The sequence below is a fragment of the Sturnus vulgaris genome, chromosome 3 (assembly GCF_052056855.1).
Source record: "Sturnus vulgaris isolate bStuVul1 chromosome 3, bStuVul1.hap1, whole genome shotgun sequence".
NCBI classification, from domain to species: domain Eukaryota; kingdom Metazoa; phylum Chordata; class Aves; order Passeriformes; family Sturnidae; genus Sturnus; species Sturnus vulgaris.
In genome coordinates this window covers 34059916-34078527 of record NC_142245.1, presented here as the reverse complement: position 1 = coordinate 34078527, position 18612 = coordinate 34059916, and the positions used below count along the sequence as shown (strand labels likewise).

Here is an 18612-nt window from a genome sequence, read left to right as displayed (position 1 = left end):
GTTACAAGCATGGTCACATTAACACAGGCATCTTTTAGTTGTTTCTTGACTTCAGAAATCAAATTAGCTCAATAGTATAATATGCAGACTGTTTAGCACCACTGTTAGAAACATTTATTGTCCTTTTAGAATAATGTCTTTATTTTTGTTGTTGGGTGTGCTTTGTAGAGATGTGGCTGGTTGAGCTCCAAGTGCCTGATTCATGCCAATTTAGAATGAGACTTCATTAAAAAAAAACTTGCAAATCGGAAATTCCTGGAAAATAATTCCAAAAACTCCCCATATCTCATAAAGGTTATTGCTTAAATTAAATGTAATTGAATTGGCATTTCTGTAAAACACTCAAGATTTTGCAAGATGACATATACTGACAAACCATCAGCTAAATCTAATTTACAGATTATTCTTAGTGTTCCTGTGAAGGCTCTTCTCCTCTCATTTGGCTGAGCCCCAGCTGCTTTCTATTATAATCTCCAGAAGAGATATTGTCTGGGTAAAACAAAGTTCAGGTACCCTGTCCTAGCTAACACCAACCACTGTACCTTGGTTAAAATCTTACTTGCTTGAGAACAAAGTGTCTGATCTGCTAATCTAAATGTTTTTGCACTCCTGTATTCTTGACGTCTCCAGAGTTGATTTCAGCTGTCTTGCAGGAAAACTGAAAAGGTTTTTGAAAGCAGCATGAATCATGCAAGAATTTGGATTATTCTTTCACTTGATGTTGTTATTGAGGCTTATGGACTGATCCTAGAAGGGAAAACTAGCATTTCCAGTGAGACTATGACTTATATGACAAGAATTGCCTTTTTTTCTGGAAAAAGCCTTGAATTTTTGGCATTATTCACAGAAGGCCATATGCAGCATGCCTACCTGTAAAAGCATATATGAGGTTTCAGAGAACCAGGAATTTGTTGAGGTTATTTTTGAGATATGATGTAAACTTGAGCAAACGGGTGTATGATCTGAAACCAAAATTTTTCTCACAGCTTTTAAAAAGTTCGATATTTATTTGAATTAAGACTCTAGCTGGGGTGTTCTGTGAAAACAGAAGGAAATAAGTTGCCATTCATCCCAGCCTGTTCCTCCTAAAGTGGAAAATAGCACAGATTTCATTGTGCACTTTCAATGACTCCAAGAAAAACAGTTCATAGTATTTATCTGCTGAAAATGAATATCAGTGAATGTTTTTCTAGATACTTACATTATTTTCCCACATGCATTATTTTCTGACACACGTTTATATGTGCCATTTATACATGTTTGGTTCTCTCAGGGAAAAATCCCCCTTTTTTCTTTCCTAAAATTCATTATAAATAATTTGTATTGGAGCCAGAATCTGCACATGCTTTCAGTATACGGACAAGAGTATAATTTTGGAAAATACACTATTGATGACAAATTGGTTTTCATGTGTATAGAAAACGTTTGACTACTGAGGGCTATTTCCTCATGAAAGAAGAGGAAGGGGCAAGACGGCCTTTTAAATATTTTCACATTTTGTTCTTTCATTGAAAGCAAATAATTTAAATTCTTCCAGAATCTGGTTTTCTTGTCACACCTGTTTTGAAGGCATCTGTTTACTAGTTTTCCACTAAAGCTGCTTGCTGTATTTTTTTTGAGCCATCATGTAGGGAGGGGTGGAGGAACAGAAAGTATTTGCTGTTGGGCGAATAATTATGTTTCTGTTGTGATTATGCCTTAAGTATCCTAGTGGTGCTTTGACCTGGTTCACTGAGGAAAGCAACTGATGTAAATTGTGCACAATCAGTGCAGGAGCTCAGGGGAGGGACAGGGCAGGGACAGGCTGGTGGCTATAGGCATGGACAAGAAACTCTGTCACGTTTGTGCTCTGACAGCCTCAGGGCTTCCTGGTGATGGATCTGGCAAGGGCCCTTCCCAGGAAACCACCATTTTGTGGGGCAAGAGACTTTCTCAGCTCACCAGGAGGCAGGAGCCAACTCAGACCTTCAGGTTGTGCAGGAACACATCTGGGTGGGTTTTGAATGTCTCCAGTAAGGGAGATTCCAGTGCCTCCCTGAACAGCTTGTTCCAGTGCTCTGCCACCCTCAGTGTAAAGAAGTGCTTCCTCACGTTGAGGTGAAACTTCTTGTGTTTTAGTTAACATTACTTTACATCCTCTCACTGGGCACCACTGAAGACAGTCTGGCACCATCCACTTGGCACCCACCTTTGAGATATTTATATGCATTAATGAGATGCCCTCTCAGATTTTCTTTCTCTAGCTCCTTCAGCTGGTCCAGTCTCCTCACCATCGTTGTGGCCATCCTCTGGACCCTCTCCAGTAGCTCGTTGGCTTGTGCTGGTTGGCTACCCAAGTCCCCAGTACTTCAGAGGTCTCCCTTCCTGGCTCGTGGTTGAAGTTTTAAAAGCACTCTGCAGCTTTATAGGTTTTGGATGCTGAGGAGATTTCTTTCCCTCCTCTTTGTGTTGCCCCTTTTGTGTTTTCTGTTGGATGAGTTTGCCATGTAATAGTCATGCAGTAATCTGCATAAGTGGAGAAAGGCAAGTGCAGGCTGAAAATGTTCCAGAGAAGTGCTTTGGAGCTGCTGTTCAATTTCACAGCATCATGCAGCCAAGACAGAAAACATGAAATAATACATGAATACATGGCCCCTTAACTGGCATAACATGAGGAACGCTGTGCCTGCAGCTGTATGACAGCACTGCACCATCAACATGTGCCACAGGGAAGTGTAAAGCCAGGAATCCTATTTCAGTTGTGGATTTTATGCTTCTGTTATTTTCCAAATAACATTAAGGTTTGTTTGGTTTTTTTTCCTTCTAACTGTAAACCTTTTGGATACAGTCAAAGACTTCAAGAAAATTCCTTTGTATGCCAAACTGCTTCTGAGGTGCTTTGTGTCCTTGGTGTTACATTCAACATCTTTATGATGCAGTTCTGCATTTCCATTCTTCACAGGGGTGTTGTAATGCTTAACTAATTAATGTCTACACATTGCTTGATGTCCTTGAGCAAATAGAAATATAAAGCTACACATATATAGACAAAAAGTAGTATTTCAGGCCTTCTGAACTCTGGTTTCAACCTGTAGTCACAAAAATGAATTGCCAAAGTGAGAAGCAGGAAAGAAGCTTTATGAGAAGTTGCAATGAGGAAATGATATCCAAAAGCATTACTCTTTTCTCCCTACTGATGAAATGCTCTGTTATTTTACTTCCCGGATTTGAGGCAAGAAAAATGACAGAAATAGTTACTCCAATAATGAGATGGCAGTGGGAGAAGAAAAGAAAATTTTATTCCCAAAATAAAAAGTCTCATCATGGTCTGGGTGACAATTTCTGTGTGGAGTAAAAAAATAAAGAATCAATATTTTCCGAGATTAATTTTTCCATTAATTGCTACTGTGTTAGGGGAGGACTTCTTCCATCTTGTCTTTGAGACTGTGATTTACGTTTAGCATCTATATTGCAATGTAATGTTACAAGCTAGAATAAGCTAAAAGCATTGTTTTTTAAGTCAGAATACATGTCTGCAGACTTAGCAACTATCACAATTTTGGTCTTTGTGTGTGAATTTTTACTACGTAGTTTATGGTTGGCTCATGGAATTCAAACATAGCACCAACAAGAATGAAAGGCTTGAGCTGATTTTTCATGACAGATTTATAATCTGCTATCAGGGATTCCAAAAGTAAAGAAAAAAGCTGCTTTTGGAGGGTAAATTATTTCTTGAAAATTATTTGCTTGTTAAAATGAAGGGAATGAACAGGCTCAGATGTTTATTGATTTAAATATGCAGCACTTTTATTTGTGAATGATTTGAAATTGATAATATCTAAGCTCAATTATTGTGCAGTTAGTTACTATGGATATTTGCTTTGCGAAATGTGTGGCTTTACAGCTAACTTCTGCCAAAGACCATATTGTTAAATAGCATCTCTTTTTTTAGACAAACACATGAAGTGGTATCAGAGTATGTTCACAGTCGTGCACACATCTCCAGAGAGATGTCTGAATAAGTAAATATCAGTGAGCTTTATTTTGCAATTGCCATTTTATATGTTTTGGAATAGATTAGTCAGATTTCTATAAATAAAGCTTTTTAAATATTAACTTTTATGTAGAAGTTCAGTCATTATTTTTTGTTTTGACTAAAACATCCCTGCTTCTATCTTCCCACATACTGGTAGTGATGCAGCTCTCCTAAAGCCTGATCAGCTTTCCTGACCTTTGCTGTTGTTATCCAATCTTAGGGAAGTATTGTGGAACAGATCATCTTTTAGTTATCGAGACCAAGTGTTCTTCACTTGATTTCCTACTTTACATGTTTCCTCTGGTAAAAGACTTCAGCATTAATTTTGTTAAGTATTGTCAAGTACTGTTCAGTGATATATTTATTAATAAGTAGCATGTACAAAAGTCACCCTGCACAGTTGTAAGTGTCTTCTGATCTCATGTTCAGATCCTGGGATTGGTGCTGGCTCTTCTGCCTTGGGAATCCTCCCAGTGGCTAGATTCTGCATAAAAATCATGTGTGTATTCAATAAAAAATAAATTTAAGGTTAGCATTTTCTTTCTTACAGTGGTCCCACTGAAGGGACTTAGACACAACCAGTTATAACTGGGATAGCAATATTCAAGTGAATGGATGAGCCTTTCATGGGGCTTGGGTAGCAAGGTGACTTATTGAGGGAGGTAAGAAATGGCAGCAGTAACCTGTGAGCCGCCCTTTTGAGGTTATTGAGAAAGCTGAGCTGAAAACAAAACTTCTCTCTAAGTGCTTGCATGAGCAGGCATTTTCTTTCTAAAACAAGAACAAAGCATGGAGGTTTATTTCTCCATCATCAAATGACCAAATCGTGTGTACAAAGTTAGGTGACCATCTGAACCTTTTTCCTTGCAAAGCAGCAGAAGAGAATAATTACGTGGTCGAGGTGTCAGGGCTTGTTTGTTCAGTCATTCTTATGACTGACAATTGGCAGTGCAATATCCATGTGACAGAAGCTGACCAGGTGCAAAGGTGTCAGTGGATGGAGTCCAGTATTTGTACAGCCCCCTTTCCAAGGCAAGGTATGTGGTTTACATGGCCCCTGTTGTCCCACTGACACTAACTCCTGAGTTAATAGGAGACAGATTTTGTGAATTAGCGAGCGTGGCTTGGAGCCAGGGAGCTTGAGATCCACGGGCAGGTGAAGCTTCAGCTTCAAAGGGTTGACTTCAGCCCTGCATTCATGTGCAGAGGCAAAGGCTACTGCTGGCCACTGATTGCCCCACTGACACCTTCGAGATCACACCAGCAGGCACTTACAGGTAAGTGCTCTGTCTGAGCTGCACTGCTGCTTAGAACTGCTGAGGGAATTAAGCTGTGCAATAACTTTAAAAACAAAACCCTACCTATATTCTTTTGCAGTCTGCTTATTGTAACACATTTGAGCTCCTGGTGGAAAAAATTAGCCTCGACTGGTGTTTTGCCAGATTCTCTCCTTCACACTTTATCCACAAATTTTTAATAAGTGCTAATTACGAATCCAGTTAGCGGTTTGAGCTCGATTTTGAATGCATCATCTCATCTAATTTTGGGTTCTATTTTATTTCTCTTTATTAATTCAGTCATTTTATAATGTTTGTTACTTTTTCTTCTCTTGCTTATCTTCTTTGTTAAAAATCACGAACATGTAACTCAAGATTTGGAGATTAGTTTGGAGAAAGAGATTTAGGAGTCTAAATTTCATCCTAAGGGATAATTTTCACATATTTGGTTTCAATAACTTACACAATCTGAACAACAGACATAGATGATCATCAAGTAGTAATACCTCAAAAGATACATCGACGTGGTGCTCTCTCACAGTGAGCATAAAATGTCAAAAAGGTAATAACAGTGAAATTTAAGTACTTCATTCATGTCAGAGCTTTGCCAATGAAAAGGGGCACCTGTTTCTGCTTCACCAAGGAGGTGATGTTACTGACTGTCCATTGAAAAACTGTCAGACTCAGTCAGGAAAGACTGGCTACAAAGGCTAGATTGTGATTCAAACTTTGAAAATGTTTTGGTTTTTTATCAGGATTAAAAACAAAAATCAAACCCCACAAAAACCACAAAAGACAAAACCAAACCAAAACCAGGGAAGTATTTGGTATTTGAAAGCTTGATATTTTCGATTCTTGTTATAAGACCTAAAGGTTAAAATTTTGCAATTTTACACAGCTGATTTCTGTTTTAGATGAATGACCAAATGTGGCAAAGCATGTAAAATACTTTAAAAGTACATTTTAACTAAAACAGAAATCGATGGAATGAATTACTCTTTTCTATTATAACATGTAAACAAGAGAATTATTTCCACATTGGTGAAAAAAAGGGATGACTGTACTTTGTTCTCATATGGCTCCCATAACAAAAACTAACCATGAAAACTTATCTAATGTGATTTTTAAATTTTTGTTTTGAAATCTTATTGTATCATGAAAGATTCCTTAGAGTGAAATGTCTTGGGTTTCAGAATCACTTTGTAGTTTTGTTTCATTCTATTCATGAATAGAATATTCATATAACAATTTAAAGGTAAAATTTCCATATACAGCCAAATCAGATGAGAGACAAGTCATAAATGAAAGGAAAATGTATTCTTAAATAATCATAACTGAATACTCAATTTTAAAGGTCTTAATTAGTGACAGAAGAATGTATTTTGACACGTGGGATTTTTGGCATGACGTTTGTGTAGAAAACAGTATGAACATAAGGAGAGGAGTCAGTATCATAAACTGTAGGAGAAATGCAACAGTAGATTTGAATAACCTTGTGCATTGTGGTTCTTATTTCTGATCCAATTTTGCAGTGTCTTTAGTTTTGTGATGATTTCAAGAGAGCTTTGTGGTGTAAATTTGGAGTTTTTATTTGCAGGTGGGGCATGGGATTTGCTAGGATCCAGGAGTGTTTTTGTGACCAAAAATGATTATGTTCTTTGCTGTCACCCTGCATCTTATCAGGTGTAATAGAAATGCTAGCTGCTCCTCGTTGCTTGCTAAAATCACTGTTTTCTTGTTTTGGGTACATGGAAATATGTGCACAAAAGGGAGAAAAAAGCTCAAAGTAAGGGGGATGAAAAATGTAGATAAGATTTGCTGAGAGTGAATCTGCAATTCAGAAAAAATAGCATGAAACACTAAGAGAGTGTTGTGATTCAAAGGGGTATTTTGTAAATATTTTGTTAGTTTTGTAAATCCATCACAGCTTTCTCAGCCATCTTTCTCCCTTGGAATGTATAACACATTGTAATTTTCTCAGTGAATAGACTGTATGTTGGGACTTTGAAATACAGAGGTCGTATTCTTAAAGTTTCTGATATCCTGAATCTAGGTTATGAAAACTATTGACTTAAGAATTGTAGAGAAAATTGAGTGAAAGCATCAGCTTTCCAGGGTGCACGCAGATAATTACTTGTCAGGTCTTGCATACATAAGTAAGATGATACAACTTTTTCTGTAAAGAAACTTGGATACTTGTTCATACACAAAAGTGTCACTTTCCCATGGAAAAATGTATTGTTATGGCAGTAAATGGCACTTTGTAAATGGCAATATATCATTTGGGTCCTAGGAAAACACAAGCATTTTTGATAAATGCAAAGTTTCTGTGCCTTTCAAGGTATCTCAAGCTAGTGGAAAAAAAATTGAAAAAAAATGGCATGTGATTTTAAAAAATGTTTGCTCAGCTTCCAAGTTTCCCTATTCAGGCTATCTAATGATATCACATCTGCTCTCTTGATTTTAAAAGAAAAAGTGGATTTTTATTTTATTACATAATGTTAACTTGGGATATTTGTAGTGAAGAGCTTAGGTAGGAATTAAGCAAAGCAAAATTTGCAGACTTTTAATGTCAGGGATTTGTTTTGTCTGAAATGTACAGAATTTAACCACGTGGAATTTGATCACCTAATTTCAGTTCTCAGAGAAATTTTATTTCAAGTTCAATTTATGAACTTTCTTCCTACCTGATTGCTGTTTTGTGTAACTCATATGGTGCCACTGAAGTCACTGTCAATTGGCATTAAAATAAGCCCAAATTTTGTCCTCTTACTAATGTTGCGTGCTTCAAAAGAAATTTAGACAAAGATAAATGAACAGGAAGTAGATTATTTTGTTTCAATTTGTATAAAAGTATGTCTTTTATCAATTAATAGTTGCTAAAATCGTGTTTCTGAGAAGTTGGCAGATTCTTTTCCTGACTGTTAGATTTACTTCATGTTGTAGAGGTGAGGAAAGCCCTGTTCATCACAGAAATGCTCTTAGGAGGTTTCTTTGCTGCTGAGTTTGTGGAAGGGCAAAGGTGGAGGAGCAGGGAGAAAATTCTTTTGCTAACACAAGTATTTCCTGTAGACAGCAATTACATACAGGTCTGTGAACTTTAGTTAGCTACCCACAAGCATTTGAACTGTGAGCTCAATGTAGTGTTTGTATAACCTTCCTTTATTTCCAAGATCTCTAGTAGAGACTTTTAAAAATTAAATACTTTTTTTTCCCCCGTTACAAGTGAAAGATCAAATAATGCAATTATTTGACCATTTTCTCACCAATTTACAGTATTTATACCCTAAGAGAGTTTATTAAGTATAAAGATTACATAGGAGTTCAGCTTTTTCGTGACTTTTTCTGCAAGCTATGACTGTAGCTGTGCTACTTTATATCTGGCTGTTTTACAGGGCTTTAGTCAACTTATTGGTAGATATTCTTTGACTCAGAGTTCTCTGTTTGAGCTTAATTTAGAGGAAATTGCTCCATTTTCTCTGTGGCTTTTACTCAAATGGAAACGTGGCTTAATGCTGCCTCTAAGTATTGTGTGTTTTTTTCCTAAATAGTAATAGTGTATAGTAACAATGCAGAAAATCTGTATAATGGCTACATCTGATCTGGTACAATAAAGAAAAATACTGTTTCAAAGGAAAATGTATTCTATTCAGTTGTAGGTAGAACAGTATGCTGGGAATTTTCTGTTTCATTGATGTAATGCCCTTCTGCTAAGGAATCCTGATGGATGGAGTGATGTTTCTGGATATTGGTTTATGGAGCACAGATATTGTGGGTTCTGAAGCCTTGTTCCCATGTAATCACCCAATACATGTACATGGTTCCTTCTCTTGGCATAAATAGCAGTTGTTTCCTACTAACACATTCAAAAGTAAAAAGGAATTCAAGCAAAATCTGAAAGGGGTTTCCAGTAACTTGGTACCAACTATTCAGTCATTTCTGATTGGAGCAGGTTGTAGCATGCAGAGCCTTTCAAGCAAAATCCCTTGACCTGCCCTGAGAAATACAGTTCTGCATAGTTCTGATTTAGGTCCTGGGTGCCACATGCACCCTGTGGTCCAAAGGAGACCAGGACCACAGAGCAGGATTGGGGATTTTTAGATTCACCTCATGTCAAATGTAGCACAAAATGCTAGCAAATTGTCTTTGGTATTGTTAGATGTTATTGACTGACTATGGTTTGTCATCAAATAGGATTGTCCAAGAATGTTGGACTAAAACTAGGGCAGTGAGAAAATGAGCAGCATCAGCACAAAAACTGTACCTCACTGTAACTGGACATGTATGTGCTGTGCTGAGACATGTCTGGTGTTGTGAAATTCCAAAAACTGAGTTGTATCAATTGTTTCCTGATCATCCCATTGAAAAAAATGGCCCCAAAATATGGAGATATAAAAGAAATGCTGGCTGGACATCAGTGGGGAGTTGATCAGAGGTATTAAGAATGCACACATCCTACAGAAATCCAAGAACTCATTGAATACTGAATACTTGAGTTTCACAGGCCTTAAATTTATTGCTTTAGCTTTAATTTGTTCCATGCATCACATGACATCTCTAAATTAAATACCATTCTACTTTGTACTTACATTGAGTTCATTTTATGTATTCTGGCTTATCATAGCCTGCTGTTTTCTGGTAGGGGCATATTCGCCTGTCTGTGCCAGTGCTCATGCATAGGGCAGAGTTTTCCCTTTCTGTCAGGAATAGGTCTTCAGCTGTGGTCTGGATTAAACAGTCTCTTCAATAGGCCACTACTCATTTCCCCCAAAAGACCTCTCATTAAGGCAATCAGCTAGGTATTTCAGTGTTTCAGAATTGAATACAGAGTGAGCTTTTTGTTTCACAGTTTTATTTGTTCCTGTTAAAATTCTAATTTCCTCCTGGGCTTCATATATTGGATGAATGCCAGGTGGTACTCCACTCCTTTTTGCTGCCTCAGACACATCACCTGCTATGGCACAGCAGCATCAGAAATTGTATCTGACAGCACTGTTTATACACTGCCTGTGGAAGGAAGGTCTGATTGAGAAGAAGTGCATTCTGCAGGCCTGTGCTAACCGAGTGTTCAAGAACTTTAAAAGGAGAATAGTCTATTTAGGATATTCTATATTGGCATCTTACAAACAGCTCATATGTTTGTGAAATCATGCTTTTACGTGTAATTTAAATTACCTGCTCTCAGAAGATGTTTGACTGCCAGCTATCTGGAAGAACATAGTGTGTGCTTCCCATTGTCTGAGGAATTGACTGATTTCCTTATGTCTTTCATGGGAAGAAAGGGGGTTATATCACTAAAGGTGATGAATTTACAAAAGGCCGTGTCTGAATCACTGAATTTTAGCACTAGCAACATCATCCAGTTTGAATTCTAGGAATAGGTTGTAAAATAAAAAAAAACTAACTTAAAACTTTTTTTTTTTTTTTTTTGCTTTATTGATATGATAAAAAGAACAATGCTTTTTCCTTTTGATAAAACTGTATGTCAAAAGAAAAACAATAGTAGTTTATCTATAGTGAAAAAAAGCATAAGAAGTGGAAGGGGAAGGAACTGGCAGCAGTATCAGTTTTCTTTTGGGCCTCAATGTGTAAACATTATAAAAGCCTGAAATTTATTTGGTTAATACAAAACAAAGCAGGTTTGGGCTAGCCTGGCTTGTCATTGATCATGGATGCAGGCAGGTTGTCAGTGTTACATGTTTCCATATGGGGTTTCTGTGGGGTTTTTTTCACCATACTAAGGAAAAAAAAAAGGCTCAGGTTCAGTTCTAAAACTCCACAGTCATCTCTGTTTTAGGTTGTAAGTCAAGTAGCAAAGTGAGACTAGTGCTGGTTCAAAAACCACATGCTGCATATAAAAAATTAAATTGAAAAATAAGTGGTTTTTTTAAATTAAAAAAATGGTCTCCATGCTTCTAAATTAATCAGGTCAAATGGGTTTTGTTGAGAGTTTCAGAAGAAATTTCAAAATTAAGACTTTTATTTACATTTGTTTTAGTTTTTAAGATTTAAAAGTACTCATTTCAAGCCATTAAATTTTGGAAGAGATATTTCCTCTTTTTTCTACCCTTTTTGAAATTTCATTCAAACATTCTCATCTTTTACACTTTTGGGAATTTCCTGGTGGAAACAATTTTAAAGCAATGGCATGAGAAAAGCTTTCCCCAGATTTTTATAGTCCTCATTCCCTATCCCTTCTCCTCAGTAGAAAAGAAATGGTTGCACAACAGTTAAAGAGTGAGGGAGAGGAGAGGAGAGGAGAGGAGAGAAGAGAAGAGAAGAGAAGAGAAGAGAAGAGAAGAGAAGAGAAGAGAAGAGAAGAGAAGAGAAGAGAAGAGAAGAGAAGAGAAGAGAAGAGAAGAGAAGAGAAGAGAAGAGAAGAGAAGAGAAGAGAAGAGAAGAGAAGAGAAGAGAAGAGAAGAGAAGAGAAGAGAAGAGAAGAGAAGAGAAGAGGCAAAAATTCCACTAAGCCAAATAGACCAAATCCAAAGACTTATGGTTGATGAGCTTCAAGAGGTAAATACAATTGAAGGTCTAGCTCAGCAAGCACCTCCAAAAGGAATAAAAAGTATATTGCTTCTGTGATAAAAAGTCATCAAACACTGAAATATTTAGGTTACAATTTCTCTGACCTATCTTGAACTGCCTAGCAGTTTGGTATGAGGACATTATCTGGGTAATGGAAAGAGGTGGCACATAGTACTTTATTCCACCCATATTATTAGCTGAAGTTATGTAAGACTAATTTATTACTGTTTACTTTTGCCTATGGAATTTTAATACAAGCATCCGTAGCTGAATCTCACCCTAATAATTCATATTAAATCTAATTATTTTTATTTTTAATGTACCATTACAAAGCATTTAAACATCTGTCTGTAACAAAATAGGCAAGACAAACACAACGTCAGTTAATGACTCCTGGATGCCCATGAAGTTTGATCCCATTCATAACCAAGCAGTGTGTTTTCAATAAGTGGGCATGCAGTGGCTGCTGAAATCAAATTAATAACTCTGTCCCTTTTCACAGGAGTGGAGCTGCCGGTAGGAAAATGAGGATGAAGAGGAGGATGTCATGCTCCTACTCCACTCCAATTAATAATGCCAAATGCTGCACACATACTGTAATATGATCCATTAGTGACTTTGCAGCTCCCACTCTCCAGTTCTGCTCCAGAAATAGATGCATTTCAATTCTGTTCCAAAAAGCAGGAATAATAATAACATATACAGAGCAGGGTAAAAGTTAAAATTTCACCAGGGGACCATGAGACTTGCTGACTGGTGTTAGTGGAAAACTTGTGAAAAGGCTAAGACAGGTTGCACAAAACTTTTAATGGGAGTCCTATAAAAGTTCAAGATATTTTGTTTTACTCTAGGAGTGCAATAATATTTCATATTTCAAGCTTTACCTTTTCAAGTCCAGGTTGGTAACTACATATTGCACTTGCATTAAAAAAAAAAAGAAAAAAGGTTGCTCATAGCAAAAAATAACATTTGTCCTAGTAATGATGGCTTTGAAATTCATAGTAATCAAATATATTTAGCTGCATAGCTAAATATTTTTATTTGAAAGATTGGAGAAGTATGTGTGGGATTAAGGAGAGAGGAGGTAATTTGCCATGACCTATTTTCATTCCATTTCAATCAAAATTGCACCACTTAGCCGAGTACTATAAAGGGATGCCTGAAGCACACTTGCACTAAATTATGTGTTAATGTCAGGCCAAATATCTGGTCTCCTGTCTTGTAGGTGGTGACAACCTATCTGCAAGGGATAGCTGTGTTCTGCACACTCATCAGAAAACTTCATGTGCTAGGATAGCAAAAAAAGGCCTGAAACGTTGTTAGTTGATGTGAAGAAAGATGTCCAAAGTATTAAGATGAAGAAAGCATCTGGATAGTTTAAGAAAACAATTTAAATACATATTTTTGTTGTAACTAGCTCTGAAGTAATGGTAGTCTTTAATTCAGCCAAAATGTTAATGCTTTGGCACAAGAGGTTAATAGGAAGTCTTTGAAGTAAAATTAAATACTTGTGAATTCAGTCAAGGTGTGAAACAAATTCTTCGAATTTCATGGTTTTCCAGCATACTTTGGCTTCTGAGCAAATATCATAAACAGTTAACTACTTGTGCCCTTTACTTAGTCTGAAAATCTAAATAAGAAAATTTTCCCTAAGTTCTTCTAATATGTTTTGATTTCTGTCTGGAAGCATTTGGACAACACTCTTGGGCCCATGGAGTGATTCTTGGGGATCATCCTGTGCAGGGCCAGGAGTGGGGAGTCAATGATCCTTGTGGGTTGCTTCCAGCTCAGCTTATTCTGTCATTCTGTCAAAACACTGAAGAAGCTTCTTTTTTCCTTTTTTTTTCCCACCTATTTTCTTCTGTCTGACATCTCTTTAATCTGATTTCGTTTCTATGGCTCCCATGGAAGCCAGTATGTGTGTCCTGAGTTGAATGCAATGTAGAATTGGATTCTAAGTTCCTGATGCAGTAAAAACATGGAAGCATGTATATATAAGGCACAAAGGTCTACTTTTCAAATGTGCCTCTTTACAGTGCTCCTTTCAGCACAGTGTTCAGGCAGCAGATGCCTTCCCACCATGGACAGAGCTGAGATTTCAGAGTGAAAAGCTCTTTCTGAGTAGAAAGCCTGGATGTGCTGGGCTGTGGCACAAGCAGTTGAGTGAAGTGCACTCAAAACAGGGGCTTGACAGGTCTGTCACTGCTGTGGCATACTGTGCATTACAGTTTAGCACTGTTGCTCTAGTGCTCTGTGTGCCAAATGAAGCCGTTAGCAGATTTGAGATCTATCAACCATCTGTGCCTGTTATCTGTTCATCCTCAAGTGGGAAAAAGCTATCAGTGCAGAGATGTAGTTGGATGTGGTGGTTCCAGAAGGTCTCTGGGATATGCCTTGGTCATTTGAGGTAATGTGCCCCTCACATAGCATTTACTGCTCAGTCCTTCCTCCTGGAAAAATGTTTGAGTCTTTTGAGAAGCCTATTAACATGAGAACTCATTGCAGTATCTTTTGCTGAATAGTTGGCCATGACCAGCGATATCCAGGCAACTTTGGTGTGAATGAGAAATGTAATAATCCATGAAAGGGCTTTTTTTATTGTATATATTTTAATTTATGTTACATCGGGTTAATAAATGAGGAGGGAAAAGGGTTTGTTATGGCTTTCTTCCTGGTGATGGATTAGAATACACCAGCTGTAACACACCATTTACAGAGATGTCTGGAGTCATTGTATATCAGAGCTGAAAATTATATTGTCCCTATCAGTGCAAAATACCTTTTGGTAGTCCTTGGGAGGGTTTCTTACATGCTGCTGCCTCACTGTGTTGCAGTAAAAGGGACACGTGGAGGCAAAATGATTGATTATTAGCCCTGGTGTTTGTAATTTGATCAGTGCAGCAAGTGTTAGCCAATAATGATTTGTTTTCTCTCCCTTACACCCTTATTGATGTGTTTCATTGTCTGAGTGTCTGAAGTTCCAAATCTGGAATGTCCTGCCACCAAGTCTAACTCTGTTTTGTTTAACCCAAAGGCAAATCCTTAGTGTGAAGCTGTAGGAATGAGGTCTGAACTGAGAGCAAATTCAACTCGTTATGTTGCAAAACTGAAACCTCTGTACTCTGTCAAATGCAAACACTGAAATAAATCATGACTGTCCACTTGACTGTGAGTCTGCTCAGATTGCTCAGACAGTAGCTTTAGACATCTTGAGAACAGTAAACTCTTTACAGGGTAAATTTACAGAGTTTTCATTAGTCACTCAGAGAGGAAATCAAATTTAACAGGTTGTAATAATTTTTGTTTGGTGATAAGGTATACCAGAGAGTACTGGCCAGTCAGTAAAGTTGTTTTACTCATTATGTGTTTACCAGTCTAGGGGAGATTGTCTTCTACTTGTGTTACCCTACTGGGTACAGGGTACTTTTCCAGAATATGTGCAGCCTCAAGAGAACAGATCTTTTTATTTAATTCAGTCAGTTTATATAGTATTGTTGGTCGTTTCAAATAGCAGCTCCTTTTAAATAAACTTGCAGGATTTATTGCCATGGAGCCAACTCAAACACTCTGAAATGATTCTATAAACTGTTAGTTCATAGACTAGGGCTCTATGGCCAAACAGGCTATGATGATAAACCTTGACAGCTCTAGAATATTTTGAAGTTTTGCATTTTGGAGGCTTGAAAAGCTGTGACTCCAGCCTGAGAATTTTCCCTTGGTTCTCATGCTGGGAGATGTGTTTTTTCAGAAATTTTAGAAATAGCAAGGAATTAGTCTTTGCACTTTGAAGTTCTGAAATATGTGGTAATTTTCTTTATTTGTGGGTGTACTTGGTTCTGTTTCTATATGTGGATATGCCGTCCTAGTGCTTTATAGGTGGATAGAGAGGAATTTTTAGAGGATTCAGAAGGGACAAGCACAAATTAAATTACTGAGATAAATGATTCTGCAGGAGTTAAGATGACAAGGGGCATACCTTTGTGTGGAAGAACACCATTATTGAAGCACTCAGTTGCTGAGAATTGTTTATTTTTCTTATTTTAAAATCTGTGATCACACAGAATCAGAACCTGGTTGTAGTAAAAGGAATAAGATGGGTCAGTTAAGGCAGAAAAGGAGCAGAATATAACCATGAAACTTGAAAGAAATGCTGTGATGCATGAGAAAATGTTTGTTTTGCCTTGGTTTTATGTGTTTGGAGTTTTTTTTCCCCTAGAAATGGAGTTAGCTAACTTCCAGTCCCAGTAGGCTTTGATCTGTAAACAGTTGCCTCAGGAACAAACTGCATACTCATGCTCTCCTGCAGAAATGTTGGATACTCAGATTTGGCTGTTATTTGAGCTACATCTGTGAATTTCGGGAAGCTGATTTTTCTTTGGGTGTTCTCTAAAAAAAACATGCCATCTTCATTTTGTTCCTTGGGAGTTGTGGTCTACAGCACCAATTCTTGTTTTGAAATCTCGTAACTCCTCTTGATAGAACAGATCTTTAACTCAGACTTAAAACATCCTAAAAGTTGATGTAAATAGAAATGTAGAGGTGATTCGGTAGATTTTTAGAAACTTTATAACAAATCTAAAAGAGAACAAAAAACCAACCATACAGGGACAGACTATGAATAGTTCATACTTTATATCATTGGAGGCTGCTGACTGTCTGTGGAGGATTGTCATTATGTCAGAATTTCTCACACTGTGAGTGGTGAGATCTTCCTCTTCTCTCCCCTATCTCAGTTCCTCTCTTCATTTGCTGAGCACAACTGAGGTTACTGTCTGATACACATCATATGTGTATCACTGTTGTTTTTTTCCATTGCTGAGTTTAAAGGAGGGGAAAGATTGTCTTCCAGGAGGTTAAACAAACCTCAGAGCACCTGACACTTCCTATGCCTCTGGAAGGATTGTGCACTGAATCATATAGCTCAGAATTCATGGGACCAGTTAGGCTTCTGCTGTGTTTGTGTATTAAATACCTTTTTAGATTTGGCCCTGTATACTTTGAATTCCCAGTATTATATTTGAAACTGTGAATAATTAGAACCTAGCATTTCACTACTGCACTGGATACTGAGATGCACCTGCATACTGTGAAAATATCTGAGAGGTTAAAAAGTTCCTTCCACTGAACTATTAAAAATAAGTCTTTTCTGAATCTCAGCATATTCATTCATCTCAAATTTTTCTTTGCATGTGTCCTGGTATAAAAAAACTAATGCATGTTTCAAAAGGAAGAAGTAAAACTATTGTGGCTTGTGTGTGTAAAACTTTTGACATAATATAATACATAACTAATAGAAAATGATGAAACAGTCTCTATAGCTCTTTGGTGACCAAAATTCAATATTATTAATATAAATATGTTATGGTAATAATAAGAGATTTGCAAGAAAGTGGAGTTCATTTGTTTCTAAGAGATGCTTGACCTCTGCTACTTTATGATCTGTTAGAGAGAGCTAAGGCTCACAAAAGCTGGCTTTCTTCCTATTTTACCTGGAAGGCATTATTTTTTTAATAAATACCAAAATCAAGTCAATATTTTTAGAACCAGGATAATTGCCACTTGAAATGGACTAATCTTTGCTCAGAAGTTGTCTGACACTTTATACCCAATGTCAGCAGGAAAGAAATAATTAAGACATATGATTTTGGTAATTGATAGGGAACATTTGAATGGGTTACATAAATAATAGACTAATCAAAGTATTGTATAACGGTTTACAAAAACACATGCCCTACTGCATGTGCATTTATTTAAATTAATGTTGCTGTCAGAATTTATGTGGAATTTTGAAAGAGGATTTCATTTTCACCTCATGGTTAATGCTCTCATAAATAATAATTTGTCAATTTATAGGATAAGCTATACTATTAAATTGTACAGCATACCTCTTTAAAACATAGGTGTGAATTTACTGTTCTGGACAATTACTCTGTGGATAAAACTGCAACTTTCAAATCTCATTTCTATGTCTGTCAAATCCTACTCTTAAGTCATTTTCTCTTCTAATGAGAATTAATGATATTAATAATCCAATGCTATGCAGAAGAGACCTGGGACTTACCTTGTGTATGCAGTATCATGCAGTATTTTTCTAAAGAAGATATTAATACGTCATTGATAACTGACCATCATATCTAAAAAATAAAAGTAAAAAAACTCCAAAATCAGCTCTTTCCCAAAAAGAAAATGCTTTAAAAATACATTCACAATTGACTTCTGTTTTTTTTTCATTAAAGCATGTGAAAGCTGTACTTGTTAATCATTTACTAAGTGTTGATATATTTTGAACACCAAAAAAGCTTAGTCTGATAGTTTGGGGTAAGGCTAAATCTGCTTACAGGAATCTTCCATTCTTCCCCATTCTTTTCTAAAACCACTTTACTTTTATATGATTGTATGAAGGAAGGATGCATTTACTATCTGAAATTAAAGAAAAGGTTGTATTTCTCTTGAAAGGCAATTTGAACATGCTTTGTGGTCAGATCTTCTACATGCAAACTACAATACCCATAGTATGAAAAAAACATTGTTGCAGTCTTTGCATTTATTTGTGCCCGTATCAGGTTTCCACAACCGAGTCTGCTATTTACTTCAAAACAGCCCCATGAATATTCTTTGGGTTCCACTGCTGCTCATTAGAAGGTGCTGTGGCAGCCTGGCATCAGCAGAGTCCCCACATGGAAACTCTTTTCATCAGTAGTCACTGTCATCTGTTAGGGTGTTTCTGGGCTGAGCTTCTCAAGCTCTGTGTAGGGTGGCTTTTTTTCCTTCTCTGGACAGGAAAGTAGGGCC

The 18612-nt window shown here is 36.9% G+C and overlaps 1 protein-coding gene across 1 annotated transcript in view; it reads left to right on the top strand.

Annotated features, from left to right (window-relative positions):
• Positions 1-18612, top strand: part of SMYD3 (SET and MYND domain containing 3) — a 388566-nt gene that overhangs the window by 286565 nt on the left and 83389 nt on the right. The gene's annotated exons all lie outside the window — the stretch shown is intronic.